Below are 18,681 nucleotides of genomic sequence, written 5' to 3'. Positions count from 1 at the left end.
GTAGTCCTTTCATGAGAGCACAAATGCCTGCTTTAATACAAACATGACAAAGGAGTGTTTATTATTTTATGTCAGGGTGGCAGCACTTTGATATGGAGTGAAATGACGTCAGCTCACGAATTTTCGTGTTTTTTTTAAACAATGGAGTGATAATAACAATAATGATAATGATGATGATGATAATATAATAATAGTAATAACAATGACAATAATAATAATAATCATGATATGGTCAAATTTTACAAAAGCGTATAGTTATAAACTGCGTAGGCCTGCATGTCAGTACTCGACTGCGCTTGACACTTGATATCATAATAATACCCCAGCCATAGGCGGCGGAAGCGGGGGGGGACGGGGGACGTGTCCCCCCTAAATTTGTTGTTGATGCCCTTTTTTTTCTATGTCCCCCCCTAAAATTTTGGGGTTGAGAACCTTTTTTTTTTTGTCCCCTCCTAATTTTTTTGGCTTCCGCCGCCAATGACCCCAGCTGTACATAGCTGAGCAGATGTATAGGCGCCAAAGCGTTGAAAAAGGAAATCCTACGATGTACACATTGGAGGAAGCCTTATGTAAACAGTAAAATCATAATATAGGGCCATTAGCGTACCTACAAGGGGGGGGGGGAGCAGAGGGGCAGACTGGTCGAAGAACTTTTTTTGCTTGTCAAATTTTTTGGCGGACGAATTTGCCCCCCCCCCCCTGTGGAAAATCCTACTTATACGCCACTGTATAGGACCCCGGCCCATTCCCTCCTCAATTGATTCCCAAACCCCTACAATTTTTTAGGCGACTATGTCTTCACTCGCGAACCAGTACATGGGTAATAGGAGCCGTTGGGGACAAAATCATGAAAATTGGACAAGGTTGGGAGGTGCTCAAAACCTAACAATCTATGCCCAATAATAATATATTGGATGCGTGAACTTTAGGGCCCATGATGAACTATAGCAGGACAGCGTGAATGAAAAACACGACTAAATTGACAAGCATTACACTTGATTGACAAGGTGTGCGTAGAGGCCAGGCACCAATAAACACGACAAGGGGGCAGAATACTCAATCCAAAACATAAGACAGATAAAATAAGGAGAATGAATAAACTCCACGCTCAGGATATTTGTCTTTCCGCTCTTTTCTTCTAGGGACAGCTGTATATTGAATCTCGACTTGAAAAATTTCACGTTTCCTCCACTAGCATGCCCCTCACGTTTCCATTGCCAGGTTGGGAGCACAGTTGGAGTCTGTCCCTCTTTTTATGTCTTTATCCTAAGCCTTTTCTTTGATTCAAAGTTTCTTGGTGTCCATAATTTCCTACTATTTCTGGGTATCAACATCAAGCATCTACAATTTAATTTTGCTATACTTTAAAAACGCTGTTTAAAATTTTAAGCACGTTGTTTAAGCCTTTCATTTCACTCTAACAACTACTGTTTAAACTTGTTAAATAATTTGTTTAAACAATTACAAAAGAGTGTAAACAACTTGTTGCTAGAGTGACAGGCTTAAACAATGTGCTATTTTCTTACTGTGTAAAAATTGTGAGATCTAGAAGTCACGGGAGCCCCCCAAAATGGGATCATTCCATGAAACGAATAGTAATCAGCTACTGAACATGCTAAAGGCAATGCCGCATCCAATATCTTGGCTGAGAGAAAAATTTGGAATGATAATCACGGATAAATTACTTTACTCCCCATATTGTTTCCGTAGAATTAAATATCCACATAAATATTATACAATACAAATATTGTATATTTATATTCTTTTATGACATATAATTCACATTGAAAAGTAATCTTTTGTGAAAATGGAAGAAAAAAATAATTGAATGAAGGAATTCATGAACGAATGATTGAATGAATAAATGGATGAATAAATTAGCGAATGAACCTATCAATAGGGATAATACAAATTAAGAAAATAATGATCACGAATTTAATCAAGTTCGGCTGTAAGGATTATGGTTGATATGGGCCTATCATTTATGATTAAAAAAGACCAACCTATCTTATGGATTTGTTGTACATTTAGAAAAAAAAAAACGTTTACTTGTACCCGCTGGTCAATATATTTTATTACTTCAATAGCGAATAAAATTCTAGATGCTTTAGACAACGCAATTTTGTGCACCTTTTTATAACAAGCAAGCAGCTCAGCACCAAGCCCATCTAGATTTACTAAAACAATGAGAAAATCATCTTGACAATATCCTTCCATCGTTCTACAGTAGTAGTTATGTGAACGCACTTTAATGAAATCAACCCATAGGGTAGGCGCCCAAATGAGAATTGTCGACCCCATAACGATGTCCTCCAGAAAGCCTTTCTCCCAGTGTCCCAATTCTGTCCAAATCGAGAGAAAATGAGGAAAGAATTGAAATTCAAATTACCATCGAAGTCTCCCACATTTACAAGACGCCCTTTCATTTTGGACTGTTGTTTTTAATTCTAATTAATGACGAGTCTCCGCGCTGCACGCTTACTCAGATTTAATTAAAATCGAGGAAAATCTTTTATTGACACTGTTTCTTATAACCGTGGAGAAGAGTATCTGTTAAAACAACGAAGGATGCCCCCTGAACGCATATTCGCTATGTTGTAAGAGGTTTGGATATTGACATGATAAAATATACATGAAGTGTTTTCCTTTTGAGTTCCTCTCTTTCATGGAATCGAGCATGCTCCTCGTCGAATGTTAATTGTACCCCTCGAACATGTTGAATGAACCAACAAAAGGAGACATCATGCAATTTAATTGCATTTACGAGCAGGTGAAATTCCATGCAATTTTGTTAAGGAATTCTTCTTCCCTTTTCCTTATTTGTTGTTTTACATCATCCCATATATTCTTCTTTTTGCGACCAATTACTCCTTTTTTTCAAATGAGGTGTTAGACACAGTGCATATTATGGGTATGTTGTCATGATTGTATTATTTTTTGTCTAGTGCATAAACATACGAAGCTTGACCCCATTAGTGTTTTTTTTATTATTCTATTGAACATTGTTAATTTCTATTTGTATTTGATAAATTTTGATCAGTTATTTATTTCAGGGGACGAACATTAACAAGCGATGCTTTCCAGTGAGCTCATTTTTTTTCATTTCTGTTATTCATATTCTGGTTTGTTCCTATTTGTCAATTTGTTTGAAATGAAGAAGAACCAATTCATTCAATCAATCAATCAAGAAGAGGGCTACAATTAGAAAGACAGTAACCAAATGGCTACTAAAAGACGAAATAAGCACCCCACCCCCTCGTTCCATCCCACTGCCCCCTCTCTCCCTACCTTTTTTCATCTCTCTCTATCCTTTTCTCTCATTCACTCGCACATATCCACTCTTTCTCGTCATCATCAGGCTTGTCAAAGAGTGTTTTAAATCAAGAAAATTGATCAATCGTGGGTTTTTCTTGTTCGCCCGAAGTTATTGAATTAAGCTTCCAGCTGGTAGCTGCTCGTTTTTTTTAGGTAATACAAGCATCACTTTTGCGTGGCACTATTTCCGTAAAGTGTTTTTTTCCATTTGTTTTTATTTTCATTTATGTTGGAAAATTTATTCTAACATATGAATTAGCTACATGTTCTAAACTCCTTTCGGCACATCATACATATTTCTATGGTGTCTGCAAACCATCACTTAATCTTCCCTATGTGACGTTGTATGAGTTCATACTGTGGTACTGTAATGATAGTCTTAACATTTCCACATTCACTTTTGTTTTTCCGGATTGGAATGACAAAATAGACCAAATTATACAACTAATGCTCTGTTATCTGATTTGTCCAAATCGGATCACATGATGTTCAGCAAATTGCACTCTGGTATCCACAATTCACTATCCTGCACTCTGGCGTCATACCAAATGCACTATCCTGCACTATGACGTCAGAGTGCAGGATAGTGCGAGGTCTGATATCATCAAGAATTATCTAGAATTTAGTGCAAATGCACTCGTGGCAACTCATTAACCATGTTAACATGGAGGAGGGGGGGTAAATAAAACAAAGAATGCACGCATTCCAGTGCAGAGAGGACCAAAATAATGAACTCTGTGCTCTACCGGTGCTCTACTCGCCAAATCGTTTATATACCGCACCCGGACTTGCGGTATAGAGTCCATTGCCCCCTCTCTCACATGATATCGTTCATTATTTGGCCCTGCATGCACACGCGCTTACATGCAATATTTGTATACTAACACTGACGATGATAATGGAAAGTTTTACCGACATTGCAGGAAATAGTATATCAGCGAAGGAATGGGGAAAGTTGCATGAGGAGGGATGCATCGTGTAAAAGGTATTATCAGACTCTGAAACCGTTATTTAGCAAGCACTTTATAAACAGTCCAGAGCAGGTCACATAATATGAAACCTTAAACGAAAATGAATAATTTTAATTGCATGTTACATTTGGGAGTTGGCTGAATACGAAGGAGGTGACGCAGATATAGGGGATGAGATACTCTAGGAACTCGTTAAATCGTCCTTACTGAGGCAAGGTTAATCTATAGTCTACATCTGCTACATCAACATGATCAAAGAATATTCATGATGCGAATGTACCGTTTTCCTGCAATGTAATTGAACATGCAAATATTTAACCTGTTTATTTATCAAGAACGTATTAAATTTCCTTATTCTACGATGACTAAAAGGTAGATGAAGGGGAGGAAATGGAGTTACAACATTGTTTTAGAGTTTTAACACAAGAACATGAAGAATGATATGACTCAAGCAATGCTTTTATTGAGTGAAAATAGTATAGGGGAAGAAAGAGAAGAAGTAGAGGAAGCTAAGCGGAAGACACTAATTTAAAAAAAAATGATGTAAAGCGAGGGGGTAATAAACCTGATAAAAAGTAAAGGCGGATGGAAAATGGTGCAAATCAGAGGGGAGGGGCGTCACTTAGGGGACAGGGGCTGATCGCTACCTATGATTTTGTTTCAAGTTTAGAGGAAAAAGAAAGCAAATGGATAAAAGCTGTACAAATCTTTAATACTTCATTTAATGATTATGATAATAAATCTTATTTAACCATCATGGTAGCCCCTTCTGCTGTTAGCTGTTTTCCAGAGGGCCCTGTATACGTGTTATTATAATGTTGATATCAATATCATTTGACATTCTATTTGTATATCTTTGTATATTTTACCATACATATAATTTTCACACTGCCTTGTTTTGTTTGTTATCATGAATATAAATAAAGAAATAAGTACTTCTGCTGTTACTACTGCTGCCACTACTACTACTACTACTGCTACTACTACTACTACTACTACTACAACTACTACCACCACCACCACTACTACAACAACAATTACTACTACTACCACCACCACCACCACTACAACAACTACTACTACAACTACTACTACTATAATACCAACAATACCTGGATAATCCAATCTCCTTTTATTCATCTGAGATAAAACAATTTAGAAAGTCTTGCCCCCACCCCTTATTGAAATACTTATCGAAATACACGTGATTTGCCTCGAGTGCCGTTTGAATAAAAAGAAAACATGGCAACCTTTTAATCTAAAGACATTTTGTTTTTAAATCTTAAAGTTGATATTCAAAGAATATAACGTTTATTTTTTTTCTTTCTAATCATCATATTATATATATAACATAGATTTAAAATACGCAAGATAAGAATTACAAAAAGACGTTGAAAATAAGAATCCATGAGCAATGAAAATTAAATCAAAAGCCGATAAGAAACTGATGATATAAATCACAGAGAAAATTGACAGATCGAATTCGATCAAATATGACTACTGTGACAGATAGAATGTTAACATATAAAAAATGGTGACATTATAAGGTCTAATTTATTTCCCGTCAAACAACCTCATTTATGAGACAAAATAGGAATATGAGAGAATTTGGCACCATTTCTATAAAAAGCACCGTTTCATTTAAATTATTGAAGAAAAAAAAACACATGATCTCGACACGAAATTGTTCATGCAAGCTTCAATGTGAAGAGTGTTTCGTCAACAAGTTTGTCCTACAAGTTGTCGGAACTGATAACTTAACTTGGTTTTGATTGGCCTAGAAGCACAATTCCTACGTCTGTCTAATTATAAAACACTCCCCTTAGAGTCTTTAGTCATCTCTGGGCAGGATGCAGTCCAAATTGACATGCGAGGGGGCGGGGTGGTCTTCTTTAGCATCCTGCATCCTGAGTCGGATGGTGAGGAAATCATTGCATTTTCCAACTAGTAAAAAAAAATGGAAAGTCGCCGGAGGCATTCTTAGCAGTTTGTGCAGACGGTTGATTCGATGAGCACGTGGCTTTCCAGTAGCCCGCCAAATAATACTCGGCATCCCTGCACTGCTGCACTCCCATACACAGTCACGCACCCACACAGCATTCGAGTCAGAGTCCCATAACGGATGATGTTTCCAGCTATCTGCTTGGCTTAGACCCACTTTCTCTCATTCTCTGCAGATACTAAGCCTGTCGGCACGGGATAATTGCGCACATCATCCCTCTCCGGAGCGTCTGGAATTCGAATGAGAGAGATAGCAAGAGGGGGGCCGTTATTCCTTCCCGATATACTCGCCTCTCTCCATCTCGACCTCCCATTCTACCCTTTCACTGCGTACGTAGATGTGAAGCTGTTGCTTTCTCTTGAATCGAGACGTAGCGTCAGATTTCAAATAAATTTCGATATTTGGGTGTGTTTCGCCAGGTACCGACTGCCAAAAATCAAATCCTCGGATACTGGACGAAGGAAGGACGGTCATTAGATGTTCATTCATTTCAAGAAAAATAAAGACTTCTGATTTGGAAAAAAGGAACATTCTACCGCTGGTGTCATCTTAGATGGTCACTGTGGCTACGGTGGTTGTAATGTTGCACCCAGCTATTTGACTGTTGGTTTATTTTCTAGATTTGGAGAGCGAATAAAATCGAGATCAAAGGTAAGATTGTTTTGTGACCAAGGAATAGAAAATAAATAAAAGCTTTATTATTTTTACATTCCGCAATTGTATTTTATGCAATTGTGAAATCTTTTGAAACTGTTTGCATGTCCACCCTTGTGAGTGCCCCTTTTGGTCATCTTCAGTCCTATTCTTTAAAACGATGATTGTTGTATTTATCAACATTAGTTTTGAAACAAACTGTGTTTATAATACAGTAGCCAAGATATTCGGATTATTATATATGTATATGCAACTCTTCATATATCCAGATAGCATAAACAGATGTGTGAATAAATAAAAAAAAATAATAATGTCACATGTTTGAATTATTATACTAATCGTATAATTAAATGAAAATTTTAGAAAAATGAAACATTTTACTTTATTTAGAAAAATAGTCGACAATATACCACAAATAGTGATCGTCATCAGATTCATTGTAATAAACATGACACATAGACCGAGGTGATCAGCATATCCAACACTCAATTTGGTAAAAGATTATTCATTATATTCTTAAACAAAATGCTCAAGAGTTTAATAAAACTGATGAAATTCATGACTGATTTTTTTGCAAATTGCTTTATGATGCTGTCGAAAACTGTGCAGAATACAACTTGCTTTCTTTCTTGTGCGGGAAATTTAGGTAAGGCGTTCATGGTGAAGATTGACGATAATCATGACGAAACTTGCTTTTTAAGCAAAATATTTCTTTATTCTCATCTTAAACTTAAGAGGAGAATCCTAATGGTTCGTGCAATTATCCAAGTTCATAACAAATTCAATTTGATAGTCTGCATCCCACCGGGATTTGATGAAGTTAAACCGGAAGGAAACACTAATTTGATCAGAGCGAGAGGAAATTCGAGATTCAATTCCATTTCGAACATACGTGCATCCTTAAACTATCAGATCCACAGAGGGTTATGTATAAAATCAATATGATATAGATACATATTAGATATTAATTCACTCAACTTGACTCGATTCCCCGGGTATAGCGTTCGTGATTGATTGAAATAAGGAACAACTTCATTGAATGGGCCAAAAGTACTCCGACAATCTCTTTTTTTAATAGAAGTAGAGAAGAGAAGATACAAATTGAACAGGGGGAGGGAGAGGGATGGGTTGACTGATTTAGAGACAGAGAAATAAAGACAGATAAAAGAAAAAAAAGAGAAAAAAGATATCATGTTTATGCACTTGTTTCTGCTCAATGGAACCCCAGGGTGCGGGGAGGGGGGTCAGGAGAGACTTTCATAGGCCTTTAGGACAGTTTGCCTGATAAAGTTTCTTTTATCCGATTTTTGCCATAGTAAAAGTAAGTCACCCGAGTTTCCGAGCCAATTAGAATCTGGGAAAATTGTCAGATCTGACAAAATATCAAGCGACAAAATGTCAATGAAATGTTGTCCGTGTAAAAACTGTGGTGTTACAACTGAAACCAATTGGTGTTAATAGAGGACCACACCCTGAGGTGTTAAAATAGCACCCTAGAGATTGAACATAACACCAAAGAGTGTAAATGTAACAACCATAGTTGTTGTAATGACACCTATAGGTGTAAAACTAGCACCATCAATTTAACACCGGTGTAAGATAACTTATGTGGTCCTCTGTTTTTACACCGGTTAACACCACAGTTTTTGCTGTGTGATTTCCTGTGAAAATACATGTAGTCAAGTCTTCAAGTATAGGTGAAACAGCAAGCATGTCTGATGGATAAACGGCACATGGATTTGGCGCCAGTATCTGACCGTAATTGAATGAGATGTATGACAGGGAGAATATGCCATTTGTCACAAAAGTCTTTAAATTGAAGGTGAGTGAGCGGTATTTCACCGAGACAGACATTCGTAAACTAGTCGACATTGGAAAAGAGGAAGACAATGAATCAACCCTCGTTTATCCTAAACGGTGTTGTACTTGTGGAATGCACTCTTATCCAGTTCTAAACTTGATGTGAGCGTGGTTAGCATTAGCGTTGTCTGCGATGGCTTCGTGCAATGCTTATGCTTCGATCTCATGGACTTTCGAATCTAAAGCTCATTCGTGTGTTCTTCTATGCACCGGAAATTGCTTTCAAACTAGATGTTTGCGTTGCTATTTAGAGGTGATTGCATGTAAATAAGCTGACAGAAGCAAGCTAGCGTATAGATCCATGGATCTGTTTATAAGTCCAGAGAGTCGTGCTCTAGAAAATAACATTTGCCCTTTATATGACATTATGTTGGTTTGTTCAAGGACGCATACAAGTTAATGCTTTTGATTTTAAGACGGTTTTGCATAGTAGCCGAAAGGCTATAGGCCATAATTCATAATACAGTTATTGCCTTATATATGATTCAAAGTTAAGCATTATTTCTAATGATGTAATTATTATGATGAACCCTTGTCTAGTTTGTTTTAAGGAGTTTTCAACATTTCTAACGTTTGATACTTTTCTATTTTAAAGTTTGCTCATGGTGGCGACCAGAAGAGCCAGACATATAGCTTCACCAGGTAGCTTTGCAATAAGGATAATAGATAGAATATGAACATTGTTGGTATCGACGTTGTACTGCCGAGGAGGGTTGATATTATTCATTATTTAGTTATGAATATCACCAAGGCTGTTCTCAACATATTTTTTAATCCCATTTACGTTTTATAGTGCTGTGCACACTATGCGCGGTACAAGAGGACCATTGCAGATTTGCTGTTATAAGCACGTCAAGTATTTCTTGCGGCACTCTTTTTCGAGTTCAGCAGGCTGCTTTCAAGTGCATCATTGCAGAATCCTTGTAAAATCACCTCTGAGCAACGTCTCTTCCTCTCTTCTCTCTTAATTTCTCTCCTTTATCTTGTGTATCATCCCTCTTTCCGTCACTATATCAAACACACAAACGCGCATGCAAACAATCACACAACGCACGCAAATATAACACATTTCATCAGAATATGTCTTCAACTACCCACCCCTCTACTTCTCTGTCACGCACACACACACACACACCCTCACACGCACATACCCACACACTGTCTTCCCCATATACACTCTACAACACCCTTTTCATTCTATTCCTCGTACACCCCTTCTCTCGCTCTCTTCCTCTCTACCACTCTCTTTTATTTTCCTTTTTGCCCTGTATCATTGATGATGTCTATGTCCATCTTTCTATGTACTCTCCTACAACTGTTCAATTTCTCATTTATCCTTCCCCTCTTATCTCATTTTCAAAACTTCCTACCATTTCCAGTGTATGTACCCCCCCCCCCCATACACACCTTACTTCGTCTTTGCCTCTTACAAAATGGCGTATTTCAACTCTGGGACCGTTTCATGAACCTGTTCGTGAGGTAAAAGCGACTTTAATAACGACCGGTGAACCTTTCTTACGCGCCAAACCATCATCAATGAATATATCATTTACCACAAGAAAGGATCACCAGTCGTTTCTAAAATCCTTTAAAAAAAATTCTATAACAGCTTTATGAAAAGCCCACCGGATCAGCTGCATGAAAGAATTTTCTCTCGCAATGCTTCTCATTAAAGTTGATAAGAGCCACCTTCAATGGACGTCTACGACAAAACACGTACTAAAGTTATCATTAATAAGTATAAGTAATGATAATAATATTTATAATAACAATAAAACAATGATGATGATAGTAATAAGGATAAAACTTAAGACTTAGAGAGCTTTCCATTTTGATTTAAGGCTCAAGGCGCTTAGAAAACGGCAAAAAAAGTAAAGATAAGTACAAGAAAAAAGAAATCACAAATCGATTGTATCCCTTCTATAACATCTATATTACTCTGCACAGAATGCGGATGTCCCATATATCCCTCTCAACGTAGCTATATGAGACTGCTTCTTAAGTAGACTTCGTTGACATAACATTAAAGTTGTCTGCATTTTTGGCAGTCCTGTGCTCGTGCGTAGGTATGTTAGAATACGTCGGTCCCATCCATCTACTCGTTTAGAAATCCATGTGCTGACAAATTAATGTATACTAGACCTCTAACTGATGGCAGCGGCATATGTCGTAAACCTTGTAAACCATGCTCCCTGCACTTTCTCCTTCCTTGCAACTTGCGAAGTAGAGGAGGTTGGATCAAAGGGTTTTATATTTTGATATGATGATATAGACTCTTTGGCCCGTATTCTGAAGTCGGGTTTAATTTAAACTATGGTTTTAAGTTTTGGTTTAACTATGGAAAGCCAGTTGTTACATAAATCTCTGACAGTAGAGGTTCAATGTATCGGCTCATTTGACTCCCAAAGCATTATTAACTGCCTGGGAAGAATAAGTGTGACAATTGTCTTTACCATTAAATACTTAGTGACGAGCGCAGTTAACATGAGAAGCATTCACTGTCAAATAAAATTTGAAACATTTGGCTTCCCATAATTTTAGCACAGAGTTATACCATGGTCTTAATTAAACCCGACTTCAGGATACGAGCCGTTGAAGTCAGGTAATATTATTTGGTCCTGTGTATGGACAAATTATTAAATCTAAATTTTGAGAGCCACCATGATAGAAAAAGTACTTACTTATAATGCAACTTTCTCTTTTACCACTGTCTTGTTAAAAGCATGCTAAACAAATTTGTTTGTTCTCGGGGTGGAGATTAGAAAAAAAAATCAAGAATAGTATGTTAATATCTACCTAAGATTTATCCGATATGATGCCATACGTATTGTAGGGGTTCTAAGATACTATAAATGATATGTAATGATAATTTTTAGTGTTTCTATATTTTTTACAATAGAAATAATAAGTGATAATAATAGCCTTACGTCATCAAACTGGCGCCTCTTCTGGAGCATGGGGTTTTACCGATCCGAGAAGACTTGTTCCTTTTACCTTAATTCGTACCTTCTCAAATATAGCTGTATGCCAATCCCTGATTTCACGCTCTTCCACATTGTTGCATCTATCCAAGCCACTTTATCCAACTTCAACAGCTTTGGATAGTGAGAAGATTTGAATAGGACCGTTTGCATTGATGCTGAAAATGAGTCTGGTGCACACCGTACAATGCGGCGCGCTTAATCCTTTGCTCTTCCAATGTGCACCATACACAGAACGCACTATATGGATGGAATGGGGCGGAGGGACCGGATTTGGCGGAGAGTGGGGACGCGATGAGACCTAACCATATTGGATATCACTGACCTTGAACGTGTATTGATGCGATGTGTGGGGGAGATCCTCTCAGACAGGTCTAGTCTACACCTGCAGACATCAGGAATTTGACACAATGGTGTCAAGGATAGGGATGACCATTAACCTAATAATTCAGTGGCAAAAGTATCCTTGATTTGATACAGTCGTAGTTAGCACACTGGTGTTGTGGATGCAAGGTTAATGGTGTAAAGGTATCTGCAAAGAATTGTAAATTGGTAAAGACACATTTTATGTGCTTTCGGTCGCTGTAAAAAGTAGATGATTATTCTTTAAGAGGTTAAGAGGAAGAGAGGCCATTAACATGATTAATGAGAAGAGAGAAGTGAGAGAGGTAGAGATGGGGTATAGGGAGAGTGAGAGGGGAGAGACGGACAGACAGGAAGACAAAGAGAGAGGATGGCGAGGAGGGGATATAGAAAAAAGAGAAGGAAAGAAAAGAGAAAATCCTCGAGAAAATCATGAGCGAAATGGGATGGTGTCAATGTGATGGTAATCCCAAGTTTAATAGCATTGCCTTATTAGGTATAGGCCTTCTGGATGGAATATCAAGGTCTATCAATATTAACACCACAATATGCACTCACTGACGACACAAGAACGATCCCCATACCTATCATTCATGTCACCAGTAAAGAATATAAATCACGTGATAAATTGTAATTCTTCACATAAAGCACAAGGTGGTGTGATGCCTTTGCTACCCTCTCAAGTTGAACCAGTTTAAATCTTTGAATTATAGATTCATAACGATGGTTATCTGGAACATGCACGAATCGAAAATACATTAGACTGCATACACTGTAAAAAAATGAAGTTCTAATTTGGCACTTACAGTGCCATGTGTTCTACCTACGTTTAGCAGCACCCATCCATCTTCTCAGGGCATTCTCCCTTTTCTCTTTTCTTTTTTTTTTTGGGGGGTGGGAAGGGTGGATATATTTTTGGATATATTTTAGGACGGTTTGTTTTGTCCTATACAAACTATATTTTTTGATATCTTCGTATTTTATATTTTGTGAGTATTTCTCTCTCATTTATTTTTTTTCTCATTTGATTACATATGTCTGTATTTGTACTCTGTTAATGGTTTTGTTATCTATTTTTGAGGGGCCCACATTGTACAAGCATTGCTTTTTAGTGGGTCCCTCCATTTCCATCTTAATTTAATTTCTATTGAAAAATAGTATACTTATTTAAAACCTCCAATGTGTTGCCCAAATCGTGTAAGTTTTTTTTTCACAACATATGTATTATTATTTTTGTTTCTTTGCAATGGATACAAATACTTATTTTTTATATATATGGTATGCAATTTGTTTTTGTTTGATGGAAGTGAAATAAATAAAATTGAATTGAATTGAATTACAGTGCTTGTATAGTGACTGCACTACGAGTGCTGATTTGCTAGTACAAATTTCAACTACAAAAATCAGCACTCGTAGTGCAGTCACTATGCAAGCACTTTAAGTGCTAAATTAGCACATCATTTTTTAGAGTGATTAAATAAAATGATTTAATTGGTAATATAATTTGTTCCATCATTTTCACATTATTTGCGCAGTAGCCTATAGTTTGAAAAACAAAGCATCTGCAGTACAGGCGCATGGTTCTGAAAAGCGACTACACGTTAGTGCTGCCATGTGAGTTGCTAGCCTAGATTTGTGACAGGAGTCATTCAAATATAAGCTAAGACCTTTATTGTGGGGCAAAATATTTGCTTCCGTACTCCACGGCAGGATTCATGTAAGCATGTCCGACATGCCCTTTTTATGGGAGCTGCTCGTCTGTACTCGGGATTATAAATCACTGTCTGTAAACTTGGATGTGATGGTTTTGAGGTCGAATCATGTACTTGGTGACAGTATCAATTCTTTAGTAACCAGGATTAAGATGAAAAATGTTTTTTTTTTCAAAACCTTAACAGTATAAAAATGTTTAAAATCTTTAATTATTTTGATATTTTCTAACGGTTTTCATAATTGTATACATAATCACAAAATCATAACATGTGCAATTAGAACGCAGAGTGCTTTAAGACTTGATTTAATTTAGTTTATGTTTTAACCAGTATAAAATCTTGACCATTTATCCCTGATCTGAATTTTATTTGGCTTTGGCATATTAACCATTAGTTTTTGTTTAGAATAAGGGGAAACATTCTTTACTATCTTATTATGTAATTTTCATGTCGAAAAGTCTGTCCATCTATTGACATTTTCAAGCTATTTCAATTTATAGATTTGCCACCAAAGATTCTTATCAATACCCTCGCCTTGGCCCATTATCTTGTCGCCAGTACCCGTTTCATTCTTTCAGAAAATTTGATGAGGTCACTCGACTTAACCCCAACAAAAGTAATAGAAATGGCACTTAGTGTAAGCGAAGTGAGATTTATAATTTATAAGAGAGTTAGATTGACTGGATAGCTGTATCTCTGGAGTTTATCCTCCAAGAAGCCATCTTTCTTATCAATTCCGTCAAATTGGCACGATCGAAGGAAATCTTCAGAGGTCACTGAGCAATTTAAATTTTGGAGAAGAGTGGAGAGAGTTTCAGACAGGATCAGAAGTGTCTGATGTGGATTACCCGTCGTCAATGTCGAAAGTATATTGAAAATCCTATCCTGGTTTGGTTTGAAGATAATTCGGAAAGGCCCACTCTAGGTCTTATCGTTATCTGTATTCTTGAGAGTGTCACGTTACCTGTACTGGCCTAGTAACACTGACAGAACAGACAATTTCAGGAAAAGTTAACTTGAAAATTGTTTAGCATTATCGTTTAAATTCTGATTATCATGTAAACGCCATGATTTGTTATATATTCCATTGATTTCAAACCAGAGCAGAATTTCGATAACTTGTTACCATGGTAAGATATTCCGCGTGGATAACCCCCGTCAGAATTATACCTCTAGCAACGTCTTTCCCTCCCCCACGTTAGATTCATCATTTTTTTTAATGTAGCTCTTCATCAATGCTTAAATGTTCTCCTCAAATAAATTATGACTTGAAGCATATTTTCACAATTATGTCAGACCTTTTAATTCAAGCTAACCGCCGCTTTATTGCTAAAAGTTTATCGTGATTGAACACTATAACATGGAATCAACTATTAATTTTAGTTAGACCCGTCAGCTTACACTCTACGATCTGAAAATTGTCATTTGATTGATTTCAAGGTTTATTCTACTTTCTTGTATACAGAGTGATAAATTTAGCTATATATAGCAGTCCTGAGTGCGTTATCAAACCACGACAAAGTCACCTACCCATTATATTATCTTTCTCGTAAATTCAAGAAGCCTTTCCTGGTAGGTTGATTGATATGGAATCCCAAGTAGGAGTAGTATATGCACAGATACAGGTGGGGCAACGGTTAAGAGTATTATTTTTGAATGCTCTCCATCGATGTGAAGACAAACAGGTCTTGTTGGAGTGGTATTTCGTTTATGAGAAGGAGTACTTTAACTGTTATTTCGGCTATCCCCATCTATCTTGTAAGAGCCTCTTCATCAAATCGGTCAATCTCTCAAGATGTTGTTCACGTGACTGTAAGGATGTCGGCATAGAGTCTGAGTGTTACTTATTTCTAGATTAGTAATCTAATCTTGTATTCTTCTTGTATTCGTCAAGCATCGTATTATATTTTACTGAATTCGGCCACTTTTTTGATGTCGTAATTGTGTTTTCTGGGTTTTTATGCCATAGAGATGTATATCGGAATATATTGGGAATGTTTGTGGGGTCCTTATGGCCTATGGAAAATAAAACCCCTTTTCGAAAGTCGAATATTTAGTCAAGCTGAATAGTTTGTAGGTAATTTGTTTTGCAGTGAAAGGTAATCTCCAATGGGACGTACATTTTTGTATTATCTCACAACTTTGAATATTCTTGAGCATGTTTAATGTAATAAAATATTGCAACAAATGTCTAAGTTTAATGATATTTCACTTTTTAAATAAAAAAAGTGACATGAATATATCAATTACATTTAATCCCAAAGCATATGATATGAAATTATTGATTAATAACATTAACTAGGTTCGGGTACATGAACTGGGGCCCGTTGCAGAAAGACTTGCAATCAATCGCAACTCTAAAAATCATGCGCAACTTGATTTTCAACCAATCGACAGCGCGCATTTGGGACTTGCGATTGATTTTTTGACTTGCGTTTAAACGCAACTCTTTCTGCAACGGACCCCTGATCACATTGGGTTTGTGGTAGTTAACATCCTTCATCACCATGATCAAACGACTGCAAAGGAACAAATATTGATATTTTCAAACAACCATATCTTTCCTATTAATGATCCGATGAATATCTTTGTTTTGCAATGTGTTTTTTCCTGATTTGTTGCCATTACATGAATAATCCATTCATAAAACTCAGATTCCTTGTGAAGCATCATCATCATCATCGCTATCATCTGCATCATTCCACCATTTCCATCAACCGCGACTGCCATTAACATAATAATCTGATATTCAAAATGCAAATTCTCTTGAAGTTTTTAAACGTATGTATAAATGCCATTATTTTAAAGCTGTCGTTTAATGAAATGATATGTATTTTTTTTCTAATTGACCGACCTTCTTTTATTTCCTTCTCCCCCTCCCCCCTCTTGCTCTTACCTTCCTCTCTCGTCTTTCTTCTTTCTTTTATCCTGTTCTTCTTCTAAGTCAGACCACTTGTAAATCTTTTTATATTGTGAGCCATTGTAGTTTACTCCTTTTTAGAAATAATTTTCATGCATTGTATATATTTTGTGTGTGTTGTCAGGACCATGATGTAAAACAGCCTCGGCTGATCATGTTTTATCTTTATCCTGATTAAATATGTTACAATAAATAAATAAATAATAAAATAAGCATTATCATTGATACCACCATTTCAACATTGTATCCCAATCAATACCAGCAACTCTGCAGTAATCACCACCACTGCCCACAACCGTTGCCACCATGCAGCACATTGTCACCAACAATCATCCACCACAATCTTCGCCATCACCATCCTCATCCCCTTCCTCCCCATCACAACCACATAAGACCGGAAATTAATCCGACAAAACATACTCAAGGGAGTAGAATATTATGGAACTGGATCAGACTAGGTATAACCTTTGGGGGCACTGATTTGCGTTAATCACTGGGCGATTCGGTAAGAGGCAAACAGAGAATCAAGATAAAGCCTGGGATGCTCTCAGATCATACCAAGAACACGCTGGCAGACGACAAATTCATCAACGATACTACGTATCATGCACGATATCGATACTCCACGCCACAGGCAAAAATGTCGTCGTTATCTTTAGTTGTCAGCTAGCTTTTCGTTGAGGAGCAGGTATATATGGAGCGCATCCCAAAGCCTCCCACTCAAAATCATCAGCGTTCGTGTAAAAGATACAAGGAGAGTAAGGTATTCTCGTTCTGTATTTAAGATTAGATATGAAATGAAAATTCTTTTTTTTTTTAATTGTTGGGATTAATTACTGTTTGTCTTCTTTGTGAAAAAGGAGGTCAGTACGATACGATATTTTTCTGCAAATCGCATTGGTCGCTGTGAATACTTGCCTAGTTTTTACTGTCACTGACAACTGGCAACTGAGACGACCTTTTACTGAGCAAATCGCAGTGTTTTCAGCCGCCTTTTAATTGGCAACCACTCTCGAGGATTGGCACTGATAAAGGGATGAGTCGTTCCCTAGTCTTTAAACAGGAACTCTAATTTGACAGCTGCAGAATATTCTAAAATCCTGTAACACACCCTAGTTTTGACAGCCACTGAACATGCGATACACATTATAGCATGTATAGTCAAATATATGTCCCAATCCTGCCCCCAACTTACACATATGGTATTGTTCAGCGAAATGGATAGAAAAGACTATGTGACCCGCACCCTTGTGTCGTTATGTCTTCAAAATCCACACCAGACGTGGAGAAAAGACACGTTAGATTATGAAGGAAAAATTGACCCTACTTTACAAGATCTGTCGCGGTCTCTTCTTGTTTGCTCTCCCCCTCAGCGAAAGCAAAGGACCCCTTATCATTCTTATATTACCATATGATACATCAACACATTAGGAGAGGGAGTAAGGCGCCGAATTCTACGGCCTTTCCCCATCGAAAAGAAGGATAATGCTAACATGATAACACCGTTGAAAGCATCACATCGTTCTTTCAAGTTTACTCGTCTGCCAGAGTTGCTTACTCACTTGCTTTCATATTTGTAGAGCAAGAGTACAGTTCAGTCTAAAAGGGTGCATTAAAATATTGGGCCTAAAGTGCTTATTGCGCATCTCAATTGGGGTATTTCTGGTTGTTCTTATTGGAACCTCTGTCTCCCCCACCCACCATTCTCTCCCTCTCTCTCTCTCTTTCTTTGTATCTCTGGTTATCTTTTTCAGTCTCTATGTATTTGTCTATGATTCTATTTCCTTTTTCCTTTTCTCTGCTGTGATGTCTGTCTATGTCTCTCCATCTCTATCTCACACTCGAACCAACACCACCCCCTAACACGTTGTATCCTTTCTCTGCATCTTATATTCAACCATTA

Source organism: Lytechinus variegatus, chromosome 13 (genome assembly GCF_018143015.1).
Source record: "Lytechinus variegatus isolate NC3 chromosome 13, Lvar_3.0, whole genome shotgun sequence".
NCBI lineage: Eukaryota > Metazoa > Echinodermata > Echinoidea > Temnopleuroida > Toxopneustidae > Lytechinus > Lytechinus variegatus.
The sequence above is the reverse complement of the archived record's forward strand: the minus strand, read 5'-3'. Positions refer to the sequence as shown.